Source organism: Bombus affinis, chromosome 3, assembly GCF_024516045.1.
Source record: "Bombus affinis isolate iyBomAffi1 chromosome 3, iyBomAffi1.2, whole genome shotgun sequence".
Taxonomy (NCBI): domain Eukaryota; kingdom Metazoa; phylum Arthropoda; class Insecta; order Hymenoptera; family Apidae; genus Bombus; species Bombus affinis.
In genome coordinates, this window is record NC_066346.1 from 1,288,450 (window position 1) to 1,303,978 (window position 15,529).

Below are 15,529 nucleotides of genomic sequence, written 5' to 3' on the forward strand. Positions count from 1 at the left end.
TTTCTTCTTTTTAAAAAAGACATTTTTTTTTTTTAAACCCGCCAACATTTTTAATTTCACATTATTTTCTGCCTCTTTTTTACTTCATCGAGAGAAAAAAACATATAATAATTTAATCCTTTTTTGGTTTTTCGTTTCGGTCAAAAATTGCGATCTGGCCCATGAAATAGGCTTAGAGATCTGTTATAATTTTCTTTCTTGCTTTAAACAAATTTTTTTGTATTCGTTAAATATATATAAAACCATACCTCAAAATTCGACAACTTCGTTTCTTTCTTTCCCTACTAAAAAAAAAAATCACAAAAAGACGTTGTTTTAAAACATCCTAATTCGGGACACCCCCTTAATCGTTGAAAGACACCGTTGAAAGAAGCAAGTACGTTGCCATCGACGGAATTGCGAATGAATCGATCGATAATTTCCCCCAAAGCAAAAGCCCATTAGCGTAAAAGAGGCGCAAGTAACGTATGTTTGTTGAGCGAAGGTTTTCGCGCGGATTATAGAAACGAAGAAGAGGCGAGGAAAGTGGTTGCCTTTGTTTGTCTTAACGAACAAAAGCACGTTGCCGGAGAATGTAGCGAGGGAGGGAGCGTTACCCTGTCCTTATTTCAGACAGACAGAAAGACAACCTAGAATTAAGTCATTCCGTTTGCCCGTCATGATTACGTTTCGATTCAGGATAGTCGCCATTTTGAGCTTAGAAATTGAATAGAGGTGTCCAGGAAACGCGGCCATGCTACTCGGTTCTTTGCTGACACGTATTTTAACAAGTAAACTACCTCGAAACAGTCTAGTCTCGTTATCCTGACACGCGTATCCGTTCTCCGTTTCCCTTTTCGTTTCCTGCGTTACTCTCGTCACGCTGCGGTCGTTTTTATTTCCTCGAAATACCGTTTAACTTCCAATTCGAAAACTAAGCCAAAGCTACTGGAACCAGTTAATGGAATATCGTTCTACGCGCTATTGAAACATAAGTAAAGAACGGAGATAATACGTTAGAACGTTCTATCACGTTGCAGTAACGAAAGAAGATCAAACGCAGAAATTTCTCTAATTTAACTCTATAGTTTATTGTCTACTCCACGGGAGTTTTCGTCTTAACAACACCCCACTCGCCTCACCAAAGAAATATAATAGACAAATTGTTATTCAGCGATAAAGCTAGAAAAATTTACCGAATGTCCAGCTGAACAAATTGCAAAGTACAAATTAAATAACAAAAAGAAAGAAACGTCTTAACCTCGTGACTTTGTACGAAAGAGGAAGGCTCGAGGGGACACGAACTTGGAAAGCTCGAATACGCGTTAACTCGCGAGTCGAGATGGATAATCGGTGGAAAAATAATAGCTCCGTGGACAGTTTCATCGAGGAACCATTTTATAATAAGTTGTCAAGTTTGATAAGTGCGCGCTATTAATTTCTACGTTTGTTACGCGCCCGGGTGGTCGAACGGGTCTCCTTCATTTTGTCAGCCGCGCGTTTTATATTAATGTTTTCTTGACACGGAAAAGCCACGAGTGCAGTTCTTTTCATCCGACGAAAGCAAGCTCGATCCTTTGGCCGGCGAGACGACGCTGGCTGCCGCGCCTTTAGACCTATACGGACACGTCCGTAGGGTGCTAATGACGATCGATTATCCTGTATACCGGCGGCACCGTCTTCCTGCTGTTATATCTGCTACACCTCTTCTTTATCCGGCCTTCTCCTTCGATCCTCGCTTTTTGTTTGTATAATATGTACCGCAATCGCTCGAACCTATTTGTTGCGGACACCTATTAGGTCTCCGATCAAAGGCTCTCATATTTCAGTGGATCTGATATGAAACGGACCGGTACGACGAGTTCCACGCACGGTCAACTCTGTTACAAGAAGGCGATTGAAAAATCCCTGTAGATGCTATATTTGGTGCGCGCATATTCGATCGAGGTAGCAAAAGATATGACAAGAACAGAGTAGTCGCGTTCTACTTCATAGTCTACGATGGCGAGATTTAGTAAGCGACGATAACTAACCGAGCTGATTCCTAAATAAATTCGATACGTGCGAGAAATGTGCAGAATATACAGATAGAGATGCACTTACGCGCATAAATAGAAAATATATTTCCGTCCAAGTTCCATTTAATCGCCTAATACTTACGGACTTACGAGGGCAGTGTATCTCGGGTTGTGCTTGGTTTGGCTTAGGATTTTAGAAAACGAAGCTACAAACCTATATCGAGTGGATAGCTCAACGCAGGCAAAAGTTTGGTTTTCTTGTTCGTTGAATTTAATTATCCTAAGATTCGATGGTCGTAACAGTCGTGCGGCGAATCGATGAACGCTATTGGAAAGGACCTTGTGAAATAAAATATTTGTTTCCGGTAAAAAGGATCGTCGACGTGTTCTACCGCTGTAGGTGCTCCTTGATACCTGACGTCTCTAAGAGGATTACGTATTACCCGCGAATTCGAGGAGGAAACAAAATGGTTCGTCTTCTCGAGCCTAAAACTTAAGGAGATTAAAAGTTAACCCTGTTTCGTTCTACATCGTTAAGAAACTTAAGGCAGATTAGCGGTAAGTTCGGTATAACATTACCTTCGCTCTCGCTGATCCTGTTACATCTCGCCTGGAATTAAAAATATTGTCATCCCGCGGGATTATATCAACGGATATCTCCGGCCTTGTCAAACACGAATAAAAGTTTCGTCGAATCTTACTCCTTGGCCACCTTTTCGTCGTCGCCTTCCGATCTGCGTATACGATCGCGGTTTTGCAACCTTCGATACGCGGTTCTTGTAGATTTTTCAATACTTGCGGACGATTTACGCTGCCACGGTAACGGCTGTCGAGTTATCGAAGAGATTCTGCGTACTCTACCGAGTAAAACGACTGTTATTGCGTTATAAACATAGAAATACGTTGAGACGACGATGAAAGTGAAAACCGCACCTGGAAGACGCGCCATTTTTTCCTTATATTTCGCAATTTATTTCAAAAACCGAAGATCCGTGGAAAAGTCTGATTCGTAGCAGGCGACGGAGCGGACATTTGTGCCAAGGGAAGCATCAGGGAAAACTACAAAGTCGCGTTCTATTTCTAGGATAAAAGCGAAACGCCTTGACGAGACTGGCGGCGATGGCAGTGACCTTCGGTGACGATACGTAGCCACCTGCCTACCGCTTGGCGCGTACAAACGCAAAACGCGCGCGATTATTACTTGCCAACATTGAGTAACAGTGCCACCGCCGCCGTCACGCGCCTTGCCAAAGTATTTCGCTTTTATTCTAAGAACAGAACGCGATTTTGTAATCTTCCTGCGTGCTTTTCTTGCCAGAAACGTCCGCTCTGTCGCGAGCTGAAATTTTCTCTTAGACCTTCGGCTGTTGAAATAAATCGAAAAATATAAGTAAAATATGGTGCGTTTTGGAGGCGTGGTTCTCGCTTTGTAACGCGATAACTGCTCCACGTCGTTTTGGAGAGACCGTACAATTTTAATTAACAAAATTAGTTAGATAGAAAAAGGTTACTTCAATTTTATCAAAGATACCTGGTTTTGTATTTATATTTCTTATCTTTCGAGTTTCAACCGAAGAAAGAAGATAAACTTAAAATATAACTGCGATGACACAGCGAAAGCTTTGCCTCTAATTACGATTTTTTAAGAAGTCGGTTTCATGCCAGAATCGTGTCAGGCAAGAATTCGATCGTCTTCATCCTAACCGTCCGGTTGAATCGGGAACTGTAATTGTTTTGGTTCTTAAAGCAGCCCTTCATTTGTCGCGCAATAACCACCTGTCAAACTCTGCTCGATGGTACCTGCTACCTAACTGGAACTTAATCATAGCTCCACTCGTCTCAATCGTATTCATTCTCTTTTCTTTCTTCCATCTCGTCCTAATGATTCTCAAAGTAACATTTACACCCACAACAACGATTCGTCATTCTCCCTTCTCTCCACTATATAACGTTCTCCAACCTCCTGCCTCTTTGTGATATACAAATATACTATCGACGCAGGGTTTGTAAATCGTCATCGATCCAGCTTGAATTCCATTCCTATAAAATACCTCGGAGAATAATTTTTGCGAATAAATTTCGTCGAATTTTAAACGATTATTTGCGTCGAGGTAACTACTTCAAGAAAAATTCTACGTCTTTATTACGATACTGATATCACGCAGAAATATTCTAAATAAGGAGAGGCGCATATTATCGTACCCTTGAATTTACATTATGTTTTCGGTTGCAAGGTCTAGGAACAAAGGAACTAATAGACAGATTTCTATTTGTGTTCCCTGTAGCCTCTAACCAAAGCTACGAAGTTAACTATTTTGGTAATGTCCTTTTGCTATAACTACATGAACATGCTGCCTATTATTCCATTGTCTATTGACACTAAGAGAACAAAGATCTGAATCAGCATAAACTTATACGTTATACCTTTAATTGTTCCAATATACTTTTCTATTACAAATTCATCCACTCGTTCTTCGATCGGTCAACCTCAACCTCAACAATTTGCATTCTACGAACGTTTCGTTTCAGAAAGATGGTAACTAAATTCCGTGACAAAAGCAAACAGACAGAAAACTACACGTTTCTTTGATTCTACTACTTGTCTATCCGATGAATATTCGTATTGTAACCTGAACCCTGGCCAGTGACGTTCAAGAGACCGAGGAGCTGATCCATCAAGTTTCGTGATTCCTTTATCAAAACGAACAGAAAAGCGTGCAGAGTGGTATGCGCGCGGATACTTGTTAAATATAATGGGTTATCCCACGAGACACCGTGTACGGACGAGATTGGACACACCTTCGATTCGCTGGTGTCCATTCGCTTCCGGAACCCGCCTACGGTGCAATGCCAAAACAACCTCGATGCTATTGTCTATCGCAATAACGTCGCGGTGATCGATGGATCTGTTAAGTCTCTCTCGTATCGTTGTACGAATCACAGACATTTTCTATATTAGGAAAGACGTAGGAGCTGGAAAACGCCACGACGGCATCGTTCCGGTGCGAATTTCTTTCGAAATATAGCCCCGAAGACCGGGTAACAGATCTGACCAGTTTTACCAAAATACTTGGTTTCCTATCGATCGGATCAAAGCGAGGACAAACGTATGGATTCTCTCATTTTACGACTCTGTAGGTATCCATATTGTTATCGTCTGCGTATAATTTAGAGAAAAATTACTCTTCTCTTCAAGATTTCGTCCACGTTACGATAAACCGTGCAACGTGTTCCTATCGTCGTCTACCATAACGACGACGAATATACAAAAATTTGCGATTATTCGTTGTACTCTTCGCTATGAATATTTGTGAAAATTAATTTAGCTAACCGACAGCAAGCAACCGACAATTATTCGCATCGGACGTATCGCGTCGAATGAAGAAAGATGGAATTGAACGTACGTACAGCGAGAAATGTCAAAGAATATCGGAGAGAATTCGTCGGTATTGGATCGATGGCAAATCTTCCCTCGGGATAACTCGGTTTTCTCGAAGGATAGATAATTCAGGGCGGAAAAGTCCAACCTCCTAGACCGTGTGCTTGTCGGTTTGGCCTTGTAACGAATTCTAGCGCGAAAGAAGACGCGGACGTTTCAAAGGATCGAGCCTGGCAATGATCGAGAGTGATGTATCGATCTTCGTTCGTGCCACGCGTTCGCCTGCAGTTGCATCGAGCCACGGTTCTCCATCTTCTTGAAAAGTCAAACAGACTGTTGGAAGCTTGTTCGTGAACGCCAGCCCACTTCCTTTTCGTCGTTTTTCCCGATATTCAAAATGTATAATATGGATTTAAGAATCCCAAGGGGCGCATCGATCGACGGATTTCCAGTTAACTTTTTCCAAGCTGAAAAACTTGTACTTTCGCATAATTTCACTTAGCAAAAACGCGCTGCTATATATATACCATAGATATAGATAGACAGATGTTCACCGTTTAAACGTTTCGCGTCTCTTTCGTAATTGAATCGGATCGATGATCTTATCGGTTTAACGCACCTAACGCAAAATCAGATCATCGAGTAACCGTACAGTTTGTCGAAATTATTTATTATTTAACGGTGTATTTAACAAACGCATTGGAAAAGATCAATTTCTCGATCGAGATTAGGGTAAAAGGTGGACTTTAGCGAACGTAAAGTCAGGTAGATGAAAATCGGAGGAAATTTATTATTGGGAAACGGTCCGACCTTCGACATCAATGGATCTGAAAATTGAACTTAAACGCAGTTCGGGCTTACGAGGGGGAACAAATCGGTAATTTCGTCGAAAAATCGGTGCAACGGCCGTACCGGGTGATCCGTACACCTGAATTACGTTCTACGGAGCGGAGGCCAAAATTTTTGGACAAAAAACTTCAATTGCCGAACCAACCACCCGTTTGATTATACGTAATGATCGACATTTGATTCTGGAATAACCGCGGATAAGGTTACACGTACGGGGTAGTCGAAGAGCCCTTCAGCTTTCGCGCGGATTGATTTATGAAAGTTGCCAACTGAAATGATTTCCGCGAAATTTTTTTCCCCCGTTGAAATTATAAAAGTTAGAGGCGACAGTCGTGCTAACGATAAAGCGACGGAAAAACGAAACGCAGATTTTTTTTTAATTACGCGCAACGCAAAGTACCGTCGAAACACGGTTTCGTCTGTCGATTTTGATTTTCGATAATTAACATAATTAGTAGTCGATGTGATGAGAAAATAATTGTAATCGAGGGCCGAGACAGACGAAACATCGGTTGTAACGTATCGTAATCCCAGAAACGAGATTATTCGAAATGTTTTATAATTGAAGCGTAAACGTTTTTAATTTTAATACGAAAGAATTACGCGCCACGTAGTTGCCTCGTTGCCCGATACTAACTTTTACGATATACTCGAAATAAATATTTGATATATTTATACGATTTCTTCGTTTCTTACGAGCGTAGATCGTACAAAACTGTAATTATATTACGTTACGTAACAACGTGTAGCTTCGTAGTTTCGAATTCCTCGAGTTTACAGTTTCCTACGAGTGGCTGAACCTGATATCTTTCGTTCAAATAGCTGCTTTTGTATACTTGTTTCTCTTTAATGCTGTCCGTTATTATACCTAAAACATGTGTTTCACCACTTATTTATTTTACGATGCAAGATTAGAGCTACTCTATCCCTTGATTTCTGTAAAATAACGAGACTCTAACAATTACCGTGCTACATAGCATAATGTGATATTTTATCCAGAATGTAAATTAATAAAAAGTATGGTATAATGTGTTTTTAATATTTTTACGCTGTATATCCTCTATATAATATCCTATAATTAATTAACTCGATCAAGAAGAGCGTCATCCACATTTGGGTGACGGGGCCCCCACGGAAGTACACCCGTCACATAGATACGTGCGACGTGGCGACGAACGCGTTGGGCTTAAAATTCGATGTTTACGTAACGACCATCGGCCTTAACGTAGAGAGCGAAGATAACTGGAAATGAAACACGGCCACTTGTCGTAGCAACCAACGAAGTAGGAATAACGTCGGATGACGAAAACTCGTGAAACGGTTTAAGAAGTTATTCGAAGAAAGGAAAGCGGCTAAATGAAAGAGACGTTTTTCAAGAATTCACTTTTACTCGGTAGCACCCTGAGATTTTCAAGAACAATGGCCACACTGATGATGACAAACGTCTTGTAACACGATACTCGACCATATGCCGTCAGAAAACTACCCTCCGGCATTAATCGTGATACAGCGAAGCGTCTGTGTACGTACAACCTTGCGGCCAATAATGAAACGAAACAACATCATCGAGCAACAAAGGAGGCCGTGACCTGAAACCCTGCAGCTCGATACAAATGTGCAGATATGCAGGGTTATAGAGTTACACAACGGGACCGAAGCCCTCGAGGGACGAAGAGGGCATGGCTTCTTACCAATCGAATTTTTCTAGTTTCGATGCAAGCTGTTCTTATCGAACGATGACGCGTTATTCGTTAGAACTTGCAGGAATTTCAACGAGTTCGACTATTTACGAAATAGCAGAGTTCCTAAGGATGTTCCATGTTACGACGATGTGTGCGATGTTACGCGTCTTCGGCATGTCGGATATTCTCGTTTCTACGTTTTCAATTCTTCTATTAGGTTGTCCGGAAAGTATCTTTCTTTCCCAGACACGCATTTTTGTACAAACATGAAACCTAATCTGTCGAACGTTGTGATCTTTAGTTCGATAGAACAAAATGGATCATACGTAATTAGATAAAACAATATAAAACGGAAAATATCGCGCATCCATTATTTCCTTATAAAACGAAAGAAACTTTTCGGACCACCTAATACATGGCGATTTATATTTATCGTAACTTGTACACGCCAAGGATCGTAATTCGTGATTAAATTAAATTAAAAATAACGCAATTTGGTTGGAGGAAGCCCTGGAGGAACGAAGAAGAGGCTTCTTACCGATCGAAAATTTCGAATTTCGATGCGACCAATTAAGATTACGAGCGAGAGAATTTTCTTAAGAACTAAAAATGCAACATTCTTTGTTATCTCATTTTTTCGTTGTACATGTTTGTTTTTTAAGTTGTACGTCGGAAACTACTCTTTTTAATTCTTCTATCCTATCGACTCTTCGACGCTATAACGAGATCTAAATAGACACGCAGTTCGGCTGGACGATCATCGAACGACGACAACTAATAGAATTGTAAAATCTCTCGTCTAAATCCGAATCAATCGCACGAAAAAGGGACGTTCTTTAAAAATCCTCTAAATGCTATGAAATTAGAGAAAAGATATTACAGCGTGCAGAAAATGGACTATTTTACTATATATAAAATTTGGAGTAATTTGGAGTTGCGCGTATTTTATTTTATATTTAAATTTTCAAAAGCTTTGGCACACCTCTCGTTATCTCGTTCGGCTCGACTTTTTCAAAAATTATTTCTTTCCTGATTAGAAGAATTTTGTCACTCTACGGAAGGTGTAACGCATAACTTACGTATTGCACATTATTTGCTATATACGACAGCGTGCTTCCTCGCTTCCTAATCTCCTGAAAAACCTGATTACGACGCCTTATTTACAAATACGCTTATTTCTTACTTCGTTTGCAGCAATCGTCAATCTGACATTTTCATTCCAAGTGGAAAGCGTCAGCCCCGATCGATAATTTATTTATTAGCTAAACGCGCTTTTGTAAAATCGTAGGAAGCAAAATATTGGATCGGAAACTAGGTGTCCTTGAGATGGTAATGACAAAATCCGCAATCATTTAGTTGCCACCCCAATGCATCTACAAGAATCTTTTTTTTTTATTTGGATGAATTTTACAATCAATTCTAATTTGATTCTACCTGAATCTAACGTTTAAGTCTACAGGGTAATGTCTTTTTAGCCTGCGGATCTGATCCGTCGTGTCAAGTAATTGAGTAACTAATGAGTTTTGGTGGTTGTCAACTCTTATGTTGTATCTGCTACTGAATTTGCATATTTCTTCTTTAACCGTGGGTATCTTAAGGTGGCGAGGTATTGTTTCGTTGCTAACATACCAAGGTGCATCTATTAAGGATCTTAGAGTTTTTCATTGGAATCGTTGCAGAATTTCTGGCTGTTCCCCATAGTTGGATCCAAACAGGTTTCAATATGGCCTTATATAGCATTATTTTACTCTGCACGCTCAAGTTGGAACGCCTGCCAATGAGCCGGTAGAATCTTTTTAACTTTGATTTAAGTTGTTTGGATTTACCTACGATGCGTCGTTTCCATGTCACTCTTCCGTCCAGAATCATGGCCAGAAACTGAATCTTTGTTTGGAATTGGAATATTATTTATGGTCACCCGTGGGCAGGTTTGTTTTCGCAGCGTGAAGGTTACATGACTGGATTTATCTTCATTTATTTTGAAGCGCCGTTTGCGGAACCACTTTTCCATAGAGTCCATCTATAAGAATCGTACGAGAAATAAAAAAGATAGGAACGACTGAAACACGTTGGCCGATCGTTCGAACAACTGAAATTTTGCTGTCGACACTTTCTAGACGGGCGTAGAACAACACAGCTGAATTTCGACAAACGGTTAAGTACAAATAACCGGTGAAGACACAGACAGTAGTGGTAGTCAAAAGAAGAGGATGTAGCTGTCCGACGAAAGGCTTTTTCAAACGAGCTTGTCAGCCATAGCACGGAGGAGCAGCTGTAGCGGCTCGATGGCATTAAATGTATAATTATCGAGTCGTTAAGAAGTATATTCTGACAGCGGACAGGCAGGCTCGCTAATTAATAAATTGCTTTTTTACTCCAACGTACTCGCCACATCTGTCAAAACGTGATCAATAAGAAATATTTTCTCGTCTCGTTCAATTTATCTTCGCTTCGGACACGCTTTGCCAACCGTTAACATCGTTTCGTTCGATTCTTTTCGTTTCGTTATACTAATTAAACGATACCCGTTTCGTAGCCAGTTGTCAGTCACTGCGGTAAATCGTTGCGAATGTATGACGAATTTGTTTTGAGTTTAATGGCTCGGTGCTGAAGAAACACGAATCGTTAAAACGAGCACCACGCGAACGAAATAAAACGGAAATCTTTATATGTAATTACCATTATATTTCACACGCGTGATACGTTAATAGCGGTGTTAATAACCAACAAACGCGTGATCGAAAATCCAATTTCACGAGCTATCCTCTGTTGCTTACGACCGGGCCGCGGATATTTATAATACGTTTATGGCAAATTTAACGATACGAAGCATATAAAATATGCTAATTACAATACTCGTTGCGATATTTGGTGCACAAAGTAAATCTCCGCTTAGGTTCCGTTTCTTCGGTTAGCTTGGCAAAAATAGAAATTTGAGACGCGGATGTTTCTAACTGTTTCTTCAAACCTATAATCTTTACAAAATGTACAAACAGATTACGTACGTATATCCGGAAGGAAAGGAGGGATAAGACGAAGAAACAAACGCAAAGAATAGAATGCGTGTAGGTTGTGACGTTAAGTGACCAACCGGTCAGGTTGACAAAGGAAAGGAAAAGATCAGTGGAAAGGGTTAAATGAAACGGTTGAATCGATTTAAGAAGAAATTTTTCTGCAAGAAGGAAGACGAAGAATGGTGAAACGAAAATGAAAGGTGGGTAGAGTGAGACACGGAAGAAGAGAAGGTCGAGGTGAAATTTGTCATTGTATCGTGTACGGAAGAGCTTCGTTCGACCGATACTTTAACGAGGAGCCACCCTGTTTGTGGGTGTAGCGCAATTGCAGAGACACCCTGTGTAAATTGTACAGGCATACGTTAAATTTAACCGGATAAATTATTCAGCGGGTTGGCACGTCGTTAATTAATGCGGTGTTTTGCAAACTTGCAAAGAACGCGTTTCGTCCTCACGGTTGCCGATGGAAGTTGAAAGGGCAGTTGAACAAATAGACTCGCAGCGTGTTCGTCATCGTCATCTGTTGCACTCTGGTCACGAAATACTCAGAAACGAAGACAGTCAAAGATTTTCAAGAAACAATGGGACGGCTGGCAAAAGCTTGACTCGTTCACGGCTGGACGGTGTTGGTGGAGCGAAAGAAGCAACAGATAAAAATGACGGAACACCGCGAGAATTTTCGAAGGTGACCTATCCTGAGAACGAAGATGCTCGTACAGCAGCCTACAAGATGCTTTTGAAGTCTCCCCAGACCCCTGAAGAGGCAGTAACGGCTGCATTTGTCATGATTAGCCCTTTTAGTTACGGTGACCCGCCATTATGTATGTCTTAAGACGCGCTGTAATGTTCCTACGCTCTCGGCGAAACGTGCTGATCGCCGTTATTAACGCGACCAGCGTTAACATTTTCACGTTACACGATTTTTCATGTTCACGCTATATTTCAACGTATAGAAATATGTACGCGAAACTTGGTTCTATTACTTACGTTATACGCCGATGGAAAAATTTCCACGACTTCCATAGATCTTGTTCACGATCCAAGGAACACGTTTATATCGTAGTTCGCTGTTTCATAAATCACCGTGTCTATAGAAATTAGCAAGTTTGTATATATTTGCTCTCTTCTTATACGTGTACGTATACGATCGTAATATCTGCACATGTACATGCGTAATTTACTTTATTTCGTCCGCTTTCGCTAATTGAACGAAATCAGCGAATAAATTACGCGTGGTAAAAATATCGATTTACGACGTTACTTATCGGCAGTTTAACGAGATAATTTACTCAAATTGTTTAATACAAAGGAATTGACACGATTTTCGTTGTCGCCTGTATGTATCGGATATGTTTATTTTTCTTTTTTTTTTTTTTTTGATTAATTTGTACTTTACAATTTGTCCAGCTGGACATTCGGTAAATATATGTTTATTTAAAATAATATATTTCAACGTAAGGGGATATTCGCGTACTCGTGAATATGATATATCGAAAAACACGAAAACTACACGGTGTATCCATGGAACGCTCGAAACGTCGACTTGGAAATTTGTTTAGTAGAATTTTCTCTGAAGAACAAAGTCGTTACGATGCAATCGTTCGAAAAATTCAAAGAAGGCTTACAAAAAAGATTGGACGAGCCGCAAGTGTTATTTTAGGTTCGAATACAAAGCGCTGTATCAAATGGACCCAACCTAATTGAGGCAAACACAAGGATTCGTTATATATCGAAAACAAACCCTTATCCGTCTATGTAAGCATAACTCGCGGCTAATCCGTGTGTAACTGAAACGTTTCCCGAAAAGAAAACAACACGTGCATGTAAAAAACGTTAGAGTTTGAAACGAAACGAAAAGACGAACTTTACGTTAACAAAATCGAATGACTATAAATTCGTATTTTCGCGTATCTTCGAACAAACTATGATCGAAGTTTCCTCTTCCTCGGCTTACGAGAGAAAAATTACTCGTTATCGTTACGACGTATTGCGATGACTATGCAAATAAAATTTCACGTAGAAGATACAAGCTCGTCGAACGTTCAAACGACTTGACGTAACAGAGAATCGATGTTTAACATAGTTTTTGTTAGTCGTACGATTGATCGGCGATTGTGTTCGCACAATGCTGTGTTACCGTAGAAGCTGATTGTTTTGGGAAAACTACCCTTATTGATTTGTTTTGCGTTGCTCGTACGTAAAAACAACCGAGAAACACGACACCTTGCGTACTTCTATCGAAACGAGAGTTGCGCTTTGTGAGGGCTTGTTCGTTCGCAGATTCTCAAAAGGCCAAGTCGCCTATTGTAACATTTTTAGGCATAGAAAAATCGATCATACAAGGGAAAAAGGGAAGCAGAAACGTTGGCCCTTCATTATGAAATTACGCAACTGTAAATTGAGCAAATACAACGGTCGTGACCCTGCTCTGCTTCAGGTCTACATTTTTTCCTCTTCTTCCTTTTGCTACCCTCTGGTAATCTAGGTATCGAGTTACGCGCAACCAAAGTAACTCCTATCTGACGAGACATCTATCAGAAGGAAAAGATTCAAATAGCGTTGAATCTTTTAACAGGGAACGTCGCTTTCATGACCCGCAAAACCGGTCAATACGAATGAGAGATTCGCTTACAGATAATTTACTTTATAATAAATCGTGTATGTATATATAGTACGATTTGTTAATGTATCCAATAACGACTAAACATATCGTTTAGAAAATGCTGTCATGCGAAGATCAATCTTTAATTAATACTCGTCTATAGCCTTTTATAGTTACAAGTAGACTGTGAGTTAGCGAATAGACTGTACAGGACTGTAAGTTGTGCCATTTGTTATAGGACACTCATGATCTTTTTTTCTTTTTTTTATTTGATAGAATTTTTACAATCAATTCTCATTGAAAATTATAAGTAAATTATTCTGGCGTGGTACTATAACGTGAATAATAAACGATTATCGTATGTTTGATTATAATAGCTGAATCTAACGTTTAAATCTACAGGGTAGTGTCTTTTTAGCCTGCGGATCTGATCCGTCGTGTCAAGTAATTGAGTAACTAGTGGGTTTTGGTGGTTGTTAATTCTTATGTTGTATCTGTTACTGAATTTGCATATTTCTTCTTTAACTGTGGGTATCTTAAGGTCGCGACGTATCGTTTCGTTGGTAACATACCAAGGTACGTCTATCAAGGATCTTAGAGTTTTCGATTGAAATTTCTATGTTGGAATTACTCGCTGTTCCCCATAGTTGGATCCCATAGGTTCAAACAGGTTTTAATATGGTGATCGAGAACGCAAAGCAATTTTCTGACAGGGCGCTTATGAACAGTATTAGATGATCCGAAAAGTTTCTTTCGTTTTATAAAGAAACAATGGGTGCACAACATTTCCCGTTCTATATTATTTTATCGAATCCATTTTGTTCTATCAAAATAAAGATCACAACGTTCGACAGATTAGGTTTCATGTTTGTACAAAGATGCGTTGTATTAAAATACGTGTCTGTAAAAGAAAGAGACTTCTCGGGCAAGCGAATGATTTGTAACTTTCCCGAGTGTTCGACGTATTTCGTTTAAGCTGGAAGTCACCGGTATCTCGTAAAACGTAAACCGAGATACTTGAATATCGAAATAGATGGAGAGAAAAGTAGCTCTGTAAGTAGGAACAAGCTAAGTAGCGCATTCACGCTGGAAATTCGTATCGCGTCGCTCCATTGAAGTCAGATTATCCCTAGCTAGGATTACGTAGGTTGCCCTCTTCAAGGCGAACAGCATTGTCGAAGCGGCACCAAATTCCAAAAATCTGACATATCACAAATAGGTATATACTTACAAATAACCGTACAATGCTCCATTTAGGGCTCATAATACATTCAATATGGATAATCTATCGCTCTTTCTTCGTGTCTTGCACGCTTCGTCTTAATACAGTTTCGCAGATTGCGTCTTCGTAAGACTAAAGCTTAAGTTTTAAACCTTCCTTCGATAACGTTTTGCGTAAAATTTTTCGTACAATATGGAAAATAGTTGAGAAATGAACGAAATATCCATCGATTAGTCGGGTTCAATTTTTCGCTGTACGATTGATATCTTCGAAACGTAGATTGGTACGAGGTGAACAGTTTGTTCGCACGTTCAACGAAACGTCCAAGTACAGAGATAAATTGTTAGAAGAACAGAATATTTTTTATAACGAAGATATTAAAGTCCAATTTGTGGCTGTATAAATGAAAGAAATAAAAGTTAGCAGATATAAAGGCAGATATAAACGTGTTTGTCGGTAAACATATTTTTATCCGCATATACGTATGTATAACGAGGACTTTAATATAAATTTAGAAAAACAAATAACTTTGTACAAAGCAACGCGCGAAGCAAATAACGAAAAAGACGCGGTCGGGGCAAGATTTTGTTAAAGTTGCTTTAAAAAACGATTTCACGTAGAAGCGGTAAAACTGTTGGCAAAGCCGATCAGAGATCAACGAGGTTTCATACGACAGCATTTTTGATCCTATTGTCCGCGTAACTAGGAATGACGTGCGAACGCGTCCCCCAGGATTCGTCATAGGATCCTGAGCGACTAATTTATGAAGCAGCAGTGTAGGATA

At 39.9% G+C, this 15,529-nt stretch overlaps 1 long non-coding RNA gene across 1 annotated transcript; it reads right to left on the minus strand.

The window, feature by feature from the left end:
- Window positions 1-294: 294 nt before the first annotated feature.
- On the minus strand, window positions 295-3,142 carry LOC126914233 (uncharacterized). The gene is made up of 3 exons (XR_007709614.1): window positions 2,931-3,142; window positions 2,577-2,854; window positions 295-2,489 (listed from the first exon to the last, which is right to left on the minus strand). It is a non-coding gene; the product is annotated as an uncharacterized LOC126914233 (long non-coding RNA).
- Between the last annotated feature and the right edge of the window lie 12,387 nt (window positions 3,143-15,529).